Source organism: Falco peregrinus, chromosome 2 (genome assembly GCF_023634155.1).
Source record: "Falco peregrinus isolate bFalPer1 chromosome 2, bFalPer1.pri, whole genome shotgun sequence".
NCBI classification, from domain to species: domain Eukaryota; kingdom Metazoa; phylum Chordata; class Aves; order Falconiformes; family Falconidae; genus Falco; species Falco peregrinus.
Genome location: NC_073722.1, coordinates 34,507,617 through 34,525,340, shown reverse-complemented (window position 1 = coordinate 34,525,340; position 17,724 = coordinate 34,507,617). Strand labels below are relative to the sequence as shown.

The 17,724-nt window shown below is 35.8% G+C and overlaps 1 long non-coding RNA gene across 11 annotated transcripts in view; it reads left to right on the top strand.

The window, feature by feature from the left end:
* The first annotated feature begins 2,946 nt into the window (after positions 1 to 2,946).
* The window catches only part of LOC114012751 (uncharacterized), an 85,128-nt gene continuing 70,350 nt past the window's right edge, over positions 2,947 to 17,724 (top strand). For 8 of the 11 annotated variants that reach the window (XR_003555430.2, XR_003555423.2, XR_008746071.1 and 5 more), the window contains exons 1-3: positions 2,947 to 3,098; positions 8,615 to 8,686; positions 9,062 to 9,161. This is a non-coding gene — a long non-coding RNA (uncharacterized LOC114012751). Of the gene's footprint in view, positions 3,099 to 5,556; positions 5,711 to 8,614; positions 8,687 to 9,061; positions 9,162 to 17,724 lie in introns of all 11 variants that reach the window. The other 3 variants (XR_003555421.2, XR_003555428.2, XR_003555426.2) reach the window with 3 other exon arrangements.

Sequence of the window (17,724 nt, the reverse complement as noted above, 5' to 3'; positions counted from 1 at the left end):
TGTAGAATAAGCTATCATGATTTCACTGGAGTTATGCCAGCTACTACCTGATGAAGTTCATTTCATTTTATTTTGATAATATAAGGCTAATGAAATGAGATTTTTCCTACCAATAATGACAATCAATATAACTAGAGCAGAACATTTGCAGTATTTGCATTTTTTCTTTAATGGTTAGGGAAAGTCATCAGAAGCAATGGCTGGAGAGAAATTAATGAGTAGATAGGGCCTGTCTGCCAACAGATATTTTTATGTTATCACGAAAATCATTTGCTGTTATACTCAGGTGTAGGTGAATTTCATTTCTAAGTGGATTTTCAGTTTCAGCAGGCAAAAATTAGTACCTCTAAGTAGGATGAGTTTGTCTAACATATGGCGTGACTCACACTTTCTGGAGTTTATTGCTGTTGTAGAAGATGCTCTGAATCCATTTCTGTTTGCATGAGATCAGGAAGGCCCTCACTGTGTCCGTGGTCCCTGCTGTTCATGTGTGTTAGCATAGATCTGACCCATTTGGGGATTGATATCAACTGTTTTTCATTTGTAGGTTTTGCTGCTATCATTAAGCTTTTTGATTTTAAAGGACATGGAGTGCTTTTTAGAGGCATCACTTTCTGGGGGTGATGAAGTAAAGTTGCAGGTTCTTATATATTCATAAGCATAAATAAATGGGCATACATAAATTCTGCAAAATATTATCTCTCTGCTTAGGACCCTGCCCTTGGCAATGTATCAGTATAGGTTGTAGCTGTTCTAGTAAAGATGTAGAAGGCTTTTTTTTTTTTTTTTTTTTTTGTCTTTACCACTATAATTAGAAACTAATAGCAAAGATGGCAGTCAGTTTAATTTAGATGTGATTTATACATGTTTAATTTCATTGTTTAAAATACAGTTGCTTTAGAGGGGTATGGGCTCTGAATTATTTGTTCTTATTCCCTCCACTTAGTAGCAGAGTCTAAAGAGAGCACCCATATGCTTTTTTGAATCCCTAACGCCTGAAGTCCAGAAAATCAAGAATTGACATAAATAATGTAATACTTCAAGAATGGACAGAAGAAATTAAATTAAGAAAATGAGTCAAGACTGTAAATAAATTAATACCAGTGCATTTCAGAAACTCTTAGCGATTTAAACCAACTTAAAATGGCACCAGAAAGTTTTCAGATCAGCATAGATAATACAGCAGAGCTGCAATGGGCTTTTTGTGTACGTTGTTAAATAAGCAAAGTCTGAAAAGTCACCATATGCAATAGTATAGACTGGATTTCCTGAAATTATTTACTCAAGAACAAACCAGGTGAACAGACTTAGTTTTATTTCTAGTCCATGCCTCAGTGCTGCTTGGGATAGCAGCTTCCTTCAAATGTCCCCCACTGTCAGGTTTGCATTGATTTAAAAGCTCTGGTGTGCTGCTGAGACAAGACATGTTATAATATCCTTCTGGGAAGAAATAGCTTCAAAGCAACTCGGTAACAATACCTTTATTAATCATGTGATCGAATATAAAAGGATGAATTTAAACATGTATTATTAGGCTAATGACTGAGTTACATCCTCTCTGAGTGCAAATGGTGTAGTTCTGTAGCGTGAATTATTCCTGATTTATATCAACTGAATACTGGCCCATGCTATGTAATGCTACTCTGGTATAAGATAGCTTTGGTCTAACAGCTCAGAAAAACCTTAGGAATCATACTCTTTCATAATGTTTGTTGCTAAACAAGTACTAGTAAAATGTTTTAAATTCATACAAAAAGTGGCCTTTTGTGAAAGGTATGCAAATTGACTATGAATTTCATTAACTGTAACCTCTCCTGGGGAATCTGGAGAAGCCCAACAATAGCAGGTGACATTAACTGCTTTTTTTAAAGGCCAGCCATAGAGCTTTATAGGTTTATTTTTTTAACGTAAAAATGACAATTCATTGACCTTAAGAGAGAAATACCTAATAAGGTCCTAATAAGGCTCAACTGTTTACTGTCAGCTCAGAAAATGTGGAAATACAGTACTCCTGAAAGTTCTTCAGGAGTTGGGGGCTGCTCCCTCAGAGCAGCTGTCTATTTAAATTCAAGTTTATCAGCTGGAGTTCCCCAAATGATCAAAACTCCTTTGTTGTAAAACAATGAGTCAGTGTCTAGAGATGCACCTAGAAGCAGATTGCAGAACGTGGCTTAGAGGCCACAGGGGCAATAAACCCTATTTGCTACAGGTTGTTAGATAAAGCTGTCTTGAGACTGCCACAGACAATAATGGTGTTCCCTGCAAATTAGGATAGACATTTAATTTGGGTAAAACACTAGCTCACCAAGCATCTATAGAAAAAATACATTTGCAGAGTAATCATTGCTCTTACTTTAGTAAGTTTAATTCTTATGAAGTAATGATCTCACAGATCAAAGGCAAATCCCCTGGGAAATGAAGTGATGAGCATAAATATAAGAACACATACAAAGATGTAAGTAGACCAGTATTCTGGCAGTGGCCAGTAGCTAAAGAATTGGGAGAGAATAGCCGAACAGGGCAAGCAGAAAGTAAAACCTTTCCTGCTGTTGCTTCTAACGTCTGTCAAACCACAGCTTAGGGACTCTGTGAATGTGAGAAATTTCTTTTTTGGTGTGTGTGTTACATAATAGCCTTTGATAATTTTTTTTTCTTCTGTATGTTTTTCTAATTGCTTGTTAACCCACCTAAGCTTTTGACATCTCCGACATCCTGTAGCTATGGGCTCTACAATTTAATTACATGCTTTGTGAAAAGTGTTTCCTTTTGTTTGCTTTGAGCCTGCCACTTGATAACCAAGTCTCCAAAGTTTCTTCATAGTGGGAACCAGGGAACAGTTCTCCGTGTACTTTATTCCAGTTAATATTTTACAGGATTTCATCATATTTATCTCATGGGTGTTTCTTTTCCCCCTAGTCTTTTTTCACGCCTCCTCATTAAATAACAACTTTTTATCACCCTGGGTACACTTTTCTGTATCTTCTCTAGCTCTCCAGAGTCCATTTTCAGAGGTAGGGAGTAGAGCTCTGTTCAATATTCAACAAGTTTTATTCTGTATTCCAACTGTGCCTACCATTCTGCTGCTTTCATGATCTCTTGTGAGTATTGGGCTGAAGTTTATATAGACGTGTTCATAAAGGCTCCCAAAATTCTGGTTAGAGTGGACATAGCTAATTTAGACTCATTATAGTAATAGTTGTTTTGTATTAATGAATGTTGATATTAGTCAGATATTTTCTTGTCCAGACACTCATTATTATGATATATATGATATGATATGATATATGATAACCTTCTGTAGCTTTTTGCAGCTAGGTTTTTTTTCAAATCACTAAATAATTTAACATTGTCGGCAAAATTTCTCATCTCTTCATCAGCATCCCTGGATCCTGCATCTAGACTCTGAATAGAAGAGATATCCAAATCCTTTTTGAGCTTTTCTGCAAAACTCCCTTCAGAGAATTTTTTTAAGAATTATAATTCTTTATTTTTTATCACTTAACAAATCAAGAATCTTAAGGAATATTTTTCCAGTTATTCCAAGTAACTTATTGTCTATAAGACCCCTTGGTGAGTAACTTTGTTAAAAGATTTTTGGACTTCAAGTACATTATGCCAGCCACATCTCCCATGCCACTATACTCTTGAATTTTTCAAAGAGCTCCAATACGTTTACAAGGCACAATAATACATTATAAAAGCTGAATTAGCTTTCCTCATTATATCATATTTATCTGTAGGTCTGCCAGTTTTTAAAATTTAGTTTCCTTTGTTTTTTTTCCTGATAAAGACATCAGATTTACTCATATATATTTTCTTCTACTCCAGCTGAAACCTGTCAGTAGAACTGGTTTACTTTTGTTGCCATTGATTCTCTCAGCACTGAGATAACTTTCAGTTGTACTAATCATCCGGCAATTTCATATTTGAGTTTCTTTGACTCTTTGGTGAATATCATGTCTTGTGGTGATTTGTTACTATTCATTTTATTGATTTGTTCTAAGAATTTTTTAACTGAGAGTCCAATTGCAGACAATTCCTACAACTCTCCCTCTATAAAAAAGATTCCTATGTGGAAACCAGTCTAATCTCTTCTACAGAAAACACCAATATGAAGAATTAATTTAACTGCTCAGCTGTTGCCTTATCTACTTTTACAGCTCCTCAATCATCTATTGGTGCTAGAGTCTTTGGCAGACTGCCTGCTTTTGATGCCAAAAAGATTTTATTATTAGTTTTTATATCTTTATTAAAAGTTCCTTAAAATCTTTTCAGATTTTTTTATGGCTTTATATTTCACTTTCTAGACTTACACTCTTTTCTAATTTCCACATTCACACAAAAAATTAATTTCTGAAAGCTGACTTTATGCTAGCAACAATTTAACAAAGTTCTTTTTTTAAACTTATTCCACAACTGTTGTATTTTTTTTTAATGGCATCTTCTGTTGTTTGTATGAATAAAATTTTTTGAATGATTTTATTTTCTCATGACAAAAAGGTGAGGAATACATTCTTTTTTTTTTGATAGTGAACTGTATTAAAAGTATACTGATGGTATATATAGTTGTACTGCCAGCCCCTAACTTCAGTACTAGTGTGTGTGAATTTCAGTTTTGTTTTGCTGCTGCTGGAACTATGCAGTGTTATTCCTGTATTTTCTCCAAATCTTTGGAGGCACAAAATTAAGATCTAAGGTATGATGCCGGAACTGTTGATTTTGAGATACAACCTAAGGATGCAGTTTTATAATAATTGTTGTAATCATACCAAAAGCTGGATTTAATTTTTTAAGAACTGTGCCTCCAGGTAATTAACCAGATGCCAAACGAAGGTTCTTTATTTTAGGGTGCTGTTTTAATCCAATGAAGTAAAATCAAGTGTATGATTTTTCTACTGTTTCAAAGAATATCTGTTTACATTCTCAAAATTTGTATGATTTAAATGATTTGGAGACATATTGCTGTTCTGTATTCTGCTTCCTGGTCCTGTAGACCATCTATAGGAAAGATTAATATTAACATAAGCAAGTCAACACACATGTATACAGAGAAACTAAGTATTCTGATGTAATATTGCAAACCTCAGTGTAGTCCAGTATATCTAGGACCTCAAGGAGCAAACCCTATGTTTTACGTTGAGTAATTATATACTGGAAAAGTCTGTTTCCTGGTTTTGACAAAGATACAACTGATTATTTTTCCCTGGTTGCCCCCTCCTTGCCTTCTTTTTTACCCAGAAAGATTTGCTTATTTTACTAGGACTCACGCAGATAGTATATGTGACTTACTTTAGTATGCTGATTTCATTTCTTTCCTGGAGAAAAACTTTTTAAATAATTCAGGACTTTGACATAAAGTTTTGTGTTTGCTAATCTATCAGGTCTTATTCATGCAATTTTTGGTAACATGAAATAGAGAAGACTTTGCCAGTGCCATAGTGATGAATATCTTCAAAATGTTCTGCTTCATTTCCTATTCATTATGTTAATGAAATATTTTCATGAATGGAGGTGTTCATCGCCTGGTGTTCAAACTGCCTCTCAATGCCATCACAGGCACTGCACTCATCCACAGATGAACATGCTCCAACTATCATTACTAGCTGCAGAGACATTTCCAATATCCTTATTGGAGACTTTCTGCAGACCATGTCTGGCACATCTGGACACTCTTCCACCTCTTGGAGGTGAAAAAAGTCCCACTTCTCGGGTATTGAGATCACCATTCAGTTTCACTACTTCTGTGATGATTTAAGTGTCCAGCATTCTCTGTGCAATTGCCTGGGGGGTGCAGGCACTGTACCAAGATATATGCTGAAAATCAGTCTGCAAACCTTGCTGTTACTATGAACTAGGATAAAGACAATTACTCACGTTGTGTGTTAGTAGCATAACTCAGAAAAATATAGATTTTGTTTAAGAAAAACATAGTTCACTGGAATTTAGATGGGGAGCTATTTTGTATCAACCGAACTAAATCCAATTGGAGATGCGGAGAATTTATCAGCGCATCCAAATCTAGGATGTGAACATACAACTTGATACTTACTCTCCAGAGTGCTGTCTGGTTACTGCAGAATTTTTTTCCATCTTTACTAGCCCCCTGCTTTCCTCCAGGCAATGCATTGACAGCAAGGGTGGGTTTGAAGGACAGTGGATTGAGTAGTTTGCTGAGCAAATGACAGGCATAGGGCAATGAGAAAAGGGAGGTGTAAGTCCCATTTGCTAATGCACCTTAGACCAGTGCTACCAGGGCTATTAGTACAGCTTGAATGAGAATTGTCATAATAAATATATAATATATATATTTATAATATATATAATTATATAAAACCATATATGATAAACAGCAGAGTGTCTACTGTGATAGCTGCACTATGCAAAGTATTACCTGTTTTGTATGTCCAAATTGTTGAGATTTACTTGCTGGAGGGTGTTTCTTCCTTTTCTATTCCTTGTTATCTGTATATGTCAATAAAATTTCAGTTTTCTGCCTGCCTGTTCTGAAGTTTGCCATCAGCTTCTGCCATTTTACAGCAAAATGCCTTCTATTCAGATAAGGGAATACCAACCTTTTTATTGGTTCAAAAGATGAAGTGGAATTTTCAAGGGGAGGAGGAGAGATGCTGCTTTCTTCTAGTTCTTTCCAGCCACTATAAAAAGAGAAAAGGATGTTTATATTCCTGTAAATATATTGACTTTGGAATAGCAAATGTATTTTGAGCTTAAAATCAGATTAAATGAAACTTTACTAGATGCTTTGGACATATTTCAGATCCTTCCCACTTTATTTCCAATCTGCTAACCTACCTGTGTTACTAAACTCCTGAAAAGGAAGATACAGGGTGATGCTTAAATCAAACAGCTGATGCAACAACATTATTATTTAAAGTGTAAAAAAAAATTCTAACAAGAATTTGAAGCACCTGTATGTGTCATTGTATTATCATACCTATACCATTGCAGTTATGGGGCTGCTGTGGGTTAAACCCATCTGGTAACTAAATACCATGCAGCTGCTCGCTCACTCCTTCCACCTCTCCCCTGAGGGATGAGGAGGAGAATTGGGAAGGAATGTAAAATTCAGAGGTTGAGATAAGAACAATTTAAAAATTTAAATACCATTTAAAAAAACCCCCAGTAATAATAATAATAACAAATAACAATTAAAATGAAAAGGAGGCAGAAAGGAAGAGGAATAAAATCCAAAAGGAAGGGAGAAAAGAAAACAAGTGATGCACAATATAGTTGCTCCGCACCCGCTGACCGATGCCCAGCCAGTCCCCAAGCAGCGATCGGCCAGACCTGGCCAGCTCCCCCCAGTTTATATACTGAGCGTGACGTCACATGGTATGGAATATCCCTTTGGCAAGTTCGGGTCGGCTGTCCCACTTGTGTCCCCTCCCAACTTCTTGTGCCCCTCCAGCCCTCTTGCTGGCAGGGCCTGAGGAACTGAAAAGTCCCTGACTTAGTATAAGCATTACCCAGCATCAACCAGAAACATCCATGTGTTGTCAACGTGGTTCTCACACCAAATCCAAAACACAGCCCTGCGCTATCTACTAAGAACAAAATTAATCCTATCCCAGCTGAAACCAGGGCAAGACACTAGAGTCATTTAGTTTAGTTAGAAGAATAAAGAAGTGAGAAGTTTGTGAATAACCAAAAATAAAGTATTTTCTATATTTAGAAACAATAAACATTCATAAACCTGGTACAAAAGAGCTCAGCATTTTCATTGACCTAACAGTCAGGCATCTCTGTGCAAATTGTTTGATCCAAACTCTTGCCTGCACTGAGGTGTGACCCAAACTGATTTTTTCCAGGCCTTATAAACCTAGCTTTGAAGCTGAGTTCCTTGGGTCTATTTTCTTTTTTACAACTTATCATCCCCCCTACAACTCTTCCTTATTGGGGGGGACTGTTTTCTCCTATATGGGAAGAGATACAGGGCTAAAAAAGAAATAACAGAGGAATGAATACTTCAATGTCTACTGGCAGAAAACTGCCATGTGTTTTTTATCACTATATTGCATTTACCTCTGATCTTTACAGGTCAATACACATACTGTGAAACAAGACATATTTCAGTGAGGATTCACTTGAAAACTTGAGCTCGTTAACAAAACAGTTGGAAATCCCTTGGACTTTACAGCAAGGTTTTGGTGAAGATCCTCAGTGCCATTAGAATACTTTACTGCAATATTCCATTTTTTTTGTCCTGCATGCCCCTTCTGAAGTGATCTTTCCTCCAGACTGCCAAGAAATTATATTATTCCTATGTCTCCTGCAGGCATTCCTTCTTACGTTGTTTCCTTGGGAGTTTGGAATAACCTCCTCCATACCATAACACTTCTCCTTCACTTGTCTCATGAGCAAAAATTTGGCTGTTGAGAGTAATCGGTGGCAGAGATGTTGGAGTAGGCCGAATGTTAGTGGTATGTTTAAAATACCAAAACAGAGTTTTCTAAGCTGCCTAGAAAGTTGGGCTTTTTATGTAAAGTTTCATCAGTCAGTGGAATAATGAAGAAATGTTCATTGGAAAACTGCTTATTTCTGTGTAATTTATTGTAATACCAGGTCTAATGATGCCTTACTCTTGTATTAATTTCAGTATGATAGTCAGGTTCTCTGATAACACTGAAAACAGCATACAAGACATCACGTTGTCCTGACAAAGAACCAGGTAAGCATGCTGTCTTCCAGACATATATAGAGATTGTGTATGTAGGCTTGGAGGTGTTTTGCTGTTTGCGGGATGACAAATTGAGGTGTGTGAACATTATTGTATCCATTTCTGATTCCTTCAGAACCTCTCTTCAGACTTCTGCATGTTTTCTGGCAATGAGTAATCTTGCCTCGCTGTTAGAATTTGACTTTACAATTTGTCTTACTGTATGTTAAGACTGATCCTCCAGAAAGCTGAGGTGTTTAAAAAGACCTTTATGCCACTTTCCACAGTAAGCTGACAAAGGGGAAAGAGGGTCCATAGCTATTTAAGATCTATGTAGAAGGTCCTGAGGGCAGTGAGTTGATCCTTCAATTTTTATGTGGCTTTCAGATCTTCACAGATGAAATCAGGAGAGCTGGAGCACAACAGAGGAACTCTGTACATAATTCTGAGCTATGAAATGACCAGAGATGCCAAAGGATCTGGGCTAGTAGGTTAACAAATATTTCTCAAGGGTGTTGTTTTTCAGTATATGGAAGTCATAAATAAGCACTTATAAAATTATAAAAATGTTTTAAATTACTTTTTTTCCTAATGAATTGAGAATAAGATCTGATGGATTCGTATGAAGTTTGCCACTATAGATATTTTCATTTACACAAAGCTTTTTTCATACACAGACAACCTTTATTACTGCTAGAATCTTAGGGATGCATAAACTTCCGTCAATTATTTTTCCAATTTTAGTGTTTGCTCATTCACATTTTTAGTGAATCATATGATGAGAGCTTTGATTCAATACTTTAGAATATGCTTGTTGTTTTGCCAAAAATACCACAAGTATTTTTTCTTTAGAATACTGAATAATTTTTCTGAGATGGAAGCATAACATTTACCCTTCTTTCATGTACAGTTAGAGCGATAAGTCACTATGGAAGACAAAATAATTTTAAAATTTAGGAAAAAACCTGCTTTTCTATCTGTAGTTACTCTAATACTTTTGCTTTTGATATCTAATCATGCAGTAGCATCTCACAAACATGATTATTGTGTTTATCAGTGTCTATAGGTAGTCACCTTTCAATGGGGAATAGATTCTTCATGATAATGCTTTTCTCCCAGGTTTAGTTCTTTTAAACTTACAATGCCTGTAAACTGATAATATCTTAATATTTGTTTCATTTTGATGGTGTTGGTGGATTTACTATCACCGAGAAGCAAATGTGACGTAAATGTATTATATACTAATGTAATACCTTCACTAATATTACTGTGTATTGATATTTTCCATGATTGTTGGACTAAATTTGAAAAATAAAGCTCTTTGCAAGCAGGACAAGAGCTAAACAGCTGTGGTTGTGTTAAGTGTTTCTAAAAATAATAACAGTGCATGGTGCACTGTTATTTCTTTTGTGTTTAAAATTGTGTTAGGCCTATAAAAATCAGTATGTAAAATTTGTCATGAAATAATTTGGAACTTAAGGGGCTGTGGGCCTCAGGATTATGTGTTACAGAAATGAGATTTTATTAACATTGGAAAATGGCCGTACTGATTCAAGAAAGCTGTATTGTCTTTCTCAATTTGAAATGACATGAAATATTTTGCTAGGATTTCACTTCAAAGTGTTCAGAGTGCACAGTGTTAGACTGGCATGCAATTACTGCAAGCATGGGCACAAGCAGAAATGTATCTGGCTCCAAAGATTATGGCCTTGGATATCAGTGTATTTTCTTGGTGCCCTGTGACTTGTGAAAATATTGATTAGAGTGAAGATAATATCGTAAAGGGGTACAGACCACTTAATGTTTGCCTCATGCTTTATATGTATAAATGCTTATACAAATGATTATGTTGTGGATGCATCCTATGATATTTTATTCATCTGTGTGTGCACAGAAGATTCTAGAAGCTCCAGAGTGCTAAAAATGAATTTAACCAAATAATTTTTTTGATGATGATGAAGATGATGATTATGAAGATGATGATTATTACTACAAACATGCTTACCACGGGCAGATTTTTAAATGAATAATTACTATAAACTGATACAAAAATGATAAGAAATGCACCATCCTGTCATGGAAATCTTTAATGACATGACATTGGAAAGTCCGTGACAACATACAGGTGAAAACCTACTTCCATTAGTGCAGATTTAATTGAGAAATTGTGTAAATATCAATGGAATTCTTTATCTGGAAAAGCCTTTTTATGCACCCTTCAGTTGTCTCTAAGCAAACATTTAAATATTTTTCTGATTTACAACTTTTGAGAGATTTTAATTAGGATGTTTTTCTGCAGTTATGTGTAGAGAGGCATATGTGCTCTTGTCATGCTAATTGCATGGCTGTCCACCTTGGGACACTCTTCAGCTGTGCTCCTTTTCCTGTATTTCATGTTCAGGTCTCATCCTAACACACAGCGGGGGTGTGACGGAGAGTGCACCTTGGCTGAGAGTTCAAGAACAATCTTGGATCCCATAGGATTAGTATGCTCTGATTTTGATCACTTTGATTCTAAAATGGATTCTAAAGAGCAGATGTGAATTACATTTTTATTCAAGTATGTCTTAAAATTGCTTCAGGCTAAAGTAGTTTAATCTTCCAGTAAGATACAGGCAAATAATGTTGACACAGTTAATAAAAACAGTTTTAAAGCTTAGTTGGAACATTCTCCTTGGCTTGGAATTAAACACAGCTCAAGTGCAGTTTGCTCTCATCCATAATGGCTAGTTAAACATTGTTATATTCATTTTATTCTGAAGATACCTCTTGTAAAATGTTTTAATACAAGTATATCTGGCCTGCAGTATCGGTCAGAAAGCAACTGCTGTTGGCAGTTATTTCATTTCTAATGTGCAATAACACAGCAGAAGCAATTCAGTGAATCACAGAAGTAGCTTCAGGGAGCCCACAGGCCATAGAACTAATTTCAGCCTGTAAATAAATAAAAGATGTGAAAATACAGTTCCCACTTTCTCAGTGGAATCAGAATGACAAGGTCAATAGACACGGATTACTGAACTGTACACATTTACAATATTGGTACTTGTACCACACAGAGTATAAATATACAAATCCTTCCCACCCTGTCAGTCTAATGAGAATTATGTTGTTTACAAAATAGTGATACAATACTTCAGAGAAAAGCAACATAATTTGCTTTTGTTTTGATATGCAAATAATTTTCATGATTCAAAGGAACTGATTTTGGAATATATCCTGGTAATGGCCATAGAGACTGCTTTTTATTTTCTGATTCAGCCTGAGAAAAATATCAGAATTTGTGCTAAAGTTGCCAACAGGAAAGTAAGAAATAAAGTATTCTACCCATTTCCTCATTTTTACTATGTTTCAGTTATATTTTATTTATAAAAAATAGTTCACAACATTAGGAACAAATAGGGGGGAACAAAAAAGCCAAAGAATTTAGAGGAAAAAACTGTTTTGTTAAATTCTGGTGCCATTTACTCTCTGGGTTACAAGAGTTAGCTGAAATGCATAGTAATATTTTCTCTGGCGGCCATTTTCCAGGCATATGAGATCAGAATATCTTTCTTTTTTTGTTAAAACCTAAGAAGTTTAATATTCTGAGGATGTAGTTAACAGTGCATCTACTATAACATAGCTGGAGCCCCCAGATCTGCAATTTTTTCCTGGGTTATCATTTTATTCTATTCCTACATCAATGAGTCTTTTGCTCTTGGCGAAGGAACAGTCCTTTCCTCCTCTTCATAGCTCCCAAACAATGAGAAAACCTTCCTGCTCAGCAAAAAGAACACACAAGAGCCATTCAGACCAATTAATTCCTACAACTTCTGCATACTGGCAGTGATCTCTGTTTCTAATTTATTTAGGCAATTAATAGATACAACCCCCCTGTCTCCTCCCTTGCCTCACCTATCTTCCTATCTGTTTAGACTCTGAAACTTGGGCAAAGTCAGACAACAATGAAATCCAGAAATTAGGTTGTGATAATACAATAATACATCTACACTTGACCCATATTGCCAAAGTGCTTGATAATGTCATTTAATTGCATTTCTCTGATGAAATATTATGATAGGACTACTTATTAGCATTGAGTATCTTGGAAATCAGTCTTATGATATGCTTATGAGACATATTTTGATCTATTTGAAATGAAAATCTATGTCATTACAGGATATATCACATAAAGAGTTCCTTTAACTGTCCAGACTTTTACATATGCCAAACATTTTGTATCATTATCAATTGACTTAATAATTTTTCCTCCTGCCTCACTGGATAATGATTCTCTGCAGCTTAGTAAAGTTCATGAAACAAGAGGAGCTGTTGTCTGTATAATGTCTGCCCGATTTACTGCAGAAATAGGTAGATTTACCATGACTGAAGGAAAAATCCAGTGGAAAGGAAATCTTCACATTGAAGCAAATGAATATGCTGCCATGAAAAAAAAATTCTAACTATCTCTGAATTTTTGCAATGGCAAGTGTGCCTTTTAAACCACTATTGTCACATATTAATTTTAATTTTCTAGAACATGTCATATTTGTTTTTAAAACATTCTATTTTGCATTCTCAGCTATAGCTAAATCCAAGGGACTTCTATCTTAAAAATATAAAGTCCTATCTAACATTCAGTACTGTGGGAAAATCAGATACAAGTATATTGGAATAGGCATTTGATGTAATGGATGTTTTTACCTTACATTTTCTCTCTTCCCTTTTTGTTAATTGGAGAGTATAATCCTATTTTCTCACAGGAGCGTGCAACAATAGATTAATTAAGGTTTGGAAAGTATTCAGATTCTAGAGTACCAAGACCCTGATTGAAAAGCCCCTGAGAAAATCTGTGTGATTCAGTCCACAAGGAGGAATTGAATACTGACCAATAAATAAGGCCTATAAATACATATTGAAAGCCCAGAGAACGTATTGAAGAACTGCGTGTCAGGTAACTGCTGTCTCTCTGCTGTTCTGTGCAAAGGTACAGTGTGTGATTCCAATCCAGATACACCACAACAGTTTTTCAGCTTGCAAACAGGGATGCCTATGTGAGTTTGCGTGAAAACGTAGGCTCATGACAACTGGATAACCAGTTTAATTTTTTGTAAACAAGCAAAGAAAACAAAACTTTAACTGAACTGTTAGAGCTAGAAAGGCAGAAACCAACTGATATATTGTCAATATCAAACTATAAATTAAAAAAAACCCAAATCTGCTCTGAATTTATCTTCCCAGATCTTTTTGGTTATATAATGACAGTTTCTTTCTGCTTGGTGTTTTTTTTTTTGGGGGTTTTTTTTTTGGTCTTCTTTGTGGAAGACCATCAGAAATAATAAAGGAAATCTATTCTTTTGGCTTTCCTTTAATTAAGCTGTTAGGCAGTTAATTAAGTTTAAGCATGTGAGTGATCTGGAAGGCTTCAGCAGAACCGCATACACGCTCAAGGTTAAACATATGTTTTGGTGTTTTAGTGTTGCCTTGTAGATGACATCCAGGAAAACCTAAATGCTCAAATGAAGAATGATTTAAGTTAATATGATATTCCGCAAACTGGTGTGAGTTTTCTTGTATGGCCTATGGCCTTTGTGGACAAAAAGAGCCTATAGCTGTGTTTCTAAGAGCTGCTCCACAAAGGGAGAGAGAAAGGCAGTTCCCAAGCAGAATCAATTTTCTCAGGCAATGCCATAAGCTTCCTCTCAGTTTCCATTGCAGCCCAGGGAAAAGTCACTTGAATTTCACACAAAACTAGAATTGCTTTACATCTGTGTTATATAAAGGACATTGTAGACATTCTTTTATTCATTAAGTTAAATATGTGATATCCAAGTTATCAGGTGTACCGTGTGAGTTGACATCTACTGTTTTTCAGCATATTAAGTTATTTTTAAAATATGATGGACTTGATTTTATTGTCGTTGACTTTGATAGAAAAAATTCCAAGTATTTTAAAGATTACAAAGAGGCTTGAGAAAAGTATATAGGTTGCAAATACGATAGCATCAAATGCAGTTATGGTGTATGTTGTTCAACTATCTAATTCAGTCATTAATCAACTACTATGGGGAGTGATAGGAGGTCTATTATTACTGACTATTTACAGTTATTTGAGAAATGGTAGGGTACGGGGTTTGTAAGGAAGACGTACCAGAAGGCAATTACCTAACAAGTAATTTGATTAATACCATAAACCTAACCTGTACATTTGAATGTCACATGTGAAATCAAGGCTTGTAAGATGACAATGAGCCTTATATTGTTATTTACCTACTGTGTACACCACTTAGAAAAGACATACATGATTGTTATTAGTGAAAGAGAAAATAGTGCTTTTTTCAAATGTTCTTGAAATCTTAACAGGGTACGGTGGTGTCAATACAGGTACTGGAGTTACAGGGTGGTTTTTCAAAGCAACATACTTAAAAAATGAAAACCAAAATACATTTCTAGATAGAGGTACATCCAAAGTCCTGCAGAGCTTCCGCAAGATGATGGAATCAAAGAAATGTCACTATTAGGGGAGTTTGTCCTCTGCCCTTAAGCATAAATGAAGTGAAGATGTCAGCTCACATTCTGTCTTCTCTGTGACTCCAGATATGGCACAACAGCATTGTGGCTAGGCTTTCACTCTCTGTTTTTGTAAAAGTGTCAACTTCTGTTTCAAATGCACCAGTTCTTATTTTTGCTTTCCCATTCACCCATGACAGTTCACCAGCCAGTTTAAGGAAAAACAGTTTTAAGAATTCATGCCTCGGTGATATGAACACCTGAGCTCCCTTGTGTGTTTCAATGCAGGAGCTAACAAGTGAGGACAGGTGATTTGTACTGTAGATAATACACTGTTGGGTACCCCAGACGTGTGTCTATTCCTTTGTCAATGATGTTAACAAAAGGCAGGCATGCTGAGTAGTCAACCAGTGGTATAAAATATTTGTCAAATGGATAGATTTATTGGAAAGAATATACTATTGTTGCTCTTCTAATGTATTAGTAAAATGAACAGATAAATAAAACCCACAGCTGAAGGGCACCTTTCCTATGAAATGTAATCATTCATTGTTTAGAAAAGAAAATGGAAGTCTTAATGTTTCTTTCATTGACATTAAATTATGTTTAGCTTTCTCTGGAAATCCTGTGGAGCTGAATTTCCCAAAGCTATATTTATGTTTTTCGTGCAAATGTCCTGGTTTCAGCTGGGATAGGATTAATTTTGTTCTTAGTAGATAGCGCAGGGCTGTGTTTTGGATTTGGTGTGAGAAACACGTTGATAACACATGGATGTTTCTGGTTGATGCTGGGTAATGCTTATACCAAGTCAGGGACTTTTCAGTTTCTCAGGCCCTGCCAGCAAGAGGGCTGGAGGGGCAGAAGAAATTGGGAGGGGACACAAGTGGGACAGCCGACCTGAACTGGCCAAAGGGATGTTCCATACCATGTGACGTCACGCTCAGTATATAAACTGGGGGGAGCTGGCCAGGTCTGGCCGATCGCTGCTTGGGGACTGGCTGGGCATCGGTCAGCGGGTGTGGAGCAACTATATTGTGCATCACTTGTTTTCTTTTCTCCCTTCCTTTTGGATTTTATTCCTCTTCCCTTCTGCCTCCTTTTCATTATAATTGTTATTTGTTATTATTATTACTACTGGTTTTTTTTTTTAAATGGTATTTAAATTTTTAAATTGTTCTTATCTCAACCTCTGAATTTTACATTCCTTCCCAATTCTCCTTCCTATCCACCTGGGTGAGGGGGAGTGAGTGAGTGGCTGCGTGGGGCTTAGTTACCAGCTAAAGCCCTTAGTTTTGGAGATTAGTGGATTTATGGGGGGTGAATACAACAGGCTTTTAAATCTTAATATCTGGAGAGTATATTGACAGGTCATACTTTGATGTGAGGACCATTTCTTAGTTACAGCACAAGGAAATCATTAGCATAATAATACATCTGACATGTAAACATTTAGACCAGAAGTATATAATGTTAATATAGTAACTATATATTACACTATATAATATACTATATGATATTATACAATATATGATATATAAGCTAAAGACATACTCTCAAATTACTTATACTCTACCTTTCCTCTCTTTCAAAGTTTAAGATATAATATATAACACAAAGCCTGTGTCCTCTTAACTGTTTCAGAGAAGAGGACAAAGGGAAATTAAGGAGTGACTCTAAAAATGCTACTGTAAGAAGAGCAAAAGTCCGTAAATGCCCAGAACACTGGCACCAGCATAAAATTCCAGAAGCAGCAGTGGTGTCAAAGAGAATTTCAAAGTTATAAAACTCATCTCACTCATCCCTGTTCCAAATCTTGACATTCAGAATGGAAATTTAGAAAAATGCTTTCAGACTGAATACTTCATTGGCATTTTTTCCATCTCTTTTATTATTCAGACAGAATTTGTTTCCTTTTGTTTTCAGTAAAATCCAAGTCGATGAAAACTGGAAACTTTACTGTGTCAGATTAAAAAATGATGACTGAAAGATACTGTGCCCTTTCACAAGATAAAAATCAGGAGTGAATTAGCTAATTGCAGGAAGGACCTAATCTATCAATTAATCTACTAACATTTTGCTTATTTTTAATATTTGGGATAGCATTTTTCTTCTAGTTTTCAATAGAAGATTTGTTTAACACAGAACATGATGCATTACTCATACTGCCTTTCCAGTCTTACATACTAATTGTAATCATCATATGATGAGAGTGCACGGCTTGTTAGGCTCTCATGAGGGTAGAAGCAAGAAAACAAACTGTTATAAGAAACAATTTAGAAGGCTGATAGGCTTAGCTCTCTAGGTGGGAATAATTTTCCACTCAATACACAGTTGGGACCCATATGCAAAGAAGGAACACTGTGGGGAAAAAAAAGCTAACAAATCCATAGCAGATTTTAGCGCATCTTTCACCACTATTTCATTCATACTGCTTGTTTGTGGTTCCCGAAAAGCACACTATAGGAAGCTGAAAAGGAAAGACTTTATTACAGATGTTTTAAAAACCATACTCCGTGTTGCTTTGAAGTGCTAACTACCTTTAGCTTTAACAACAGTAG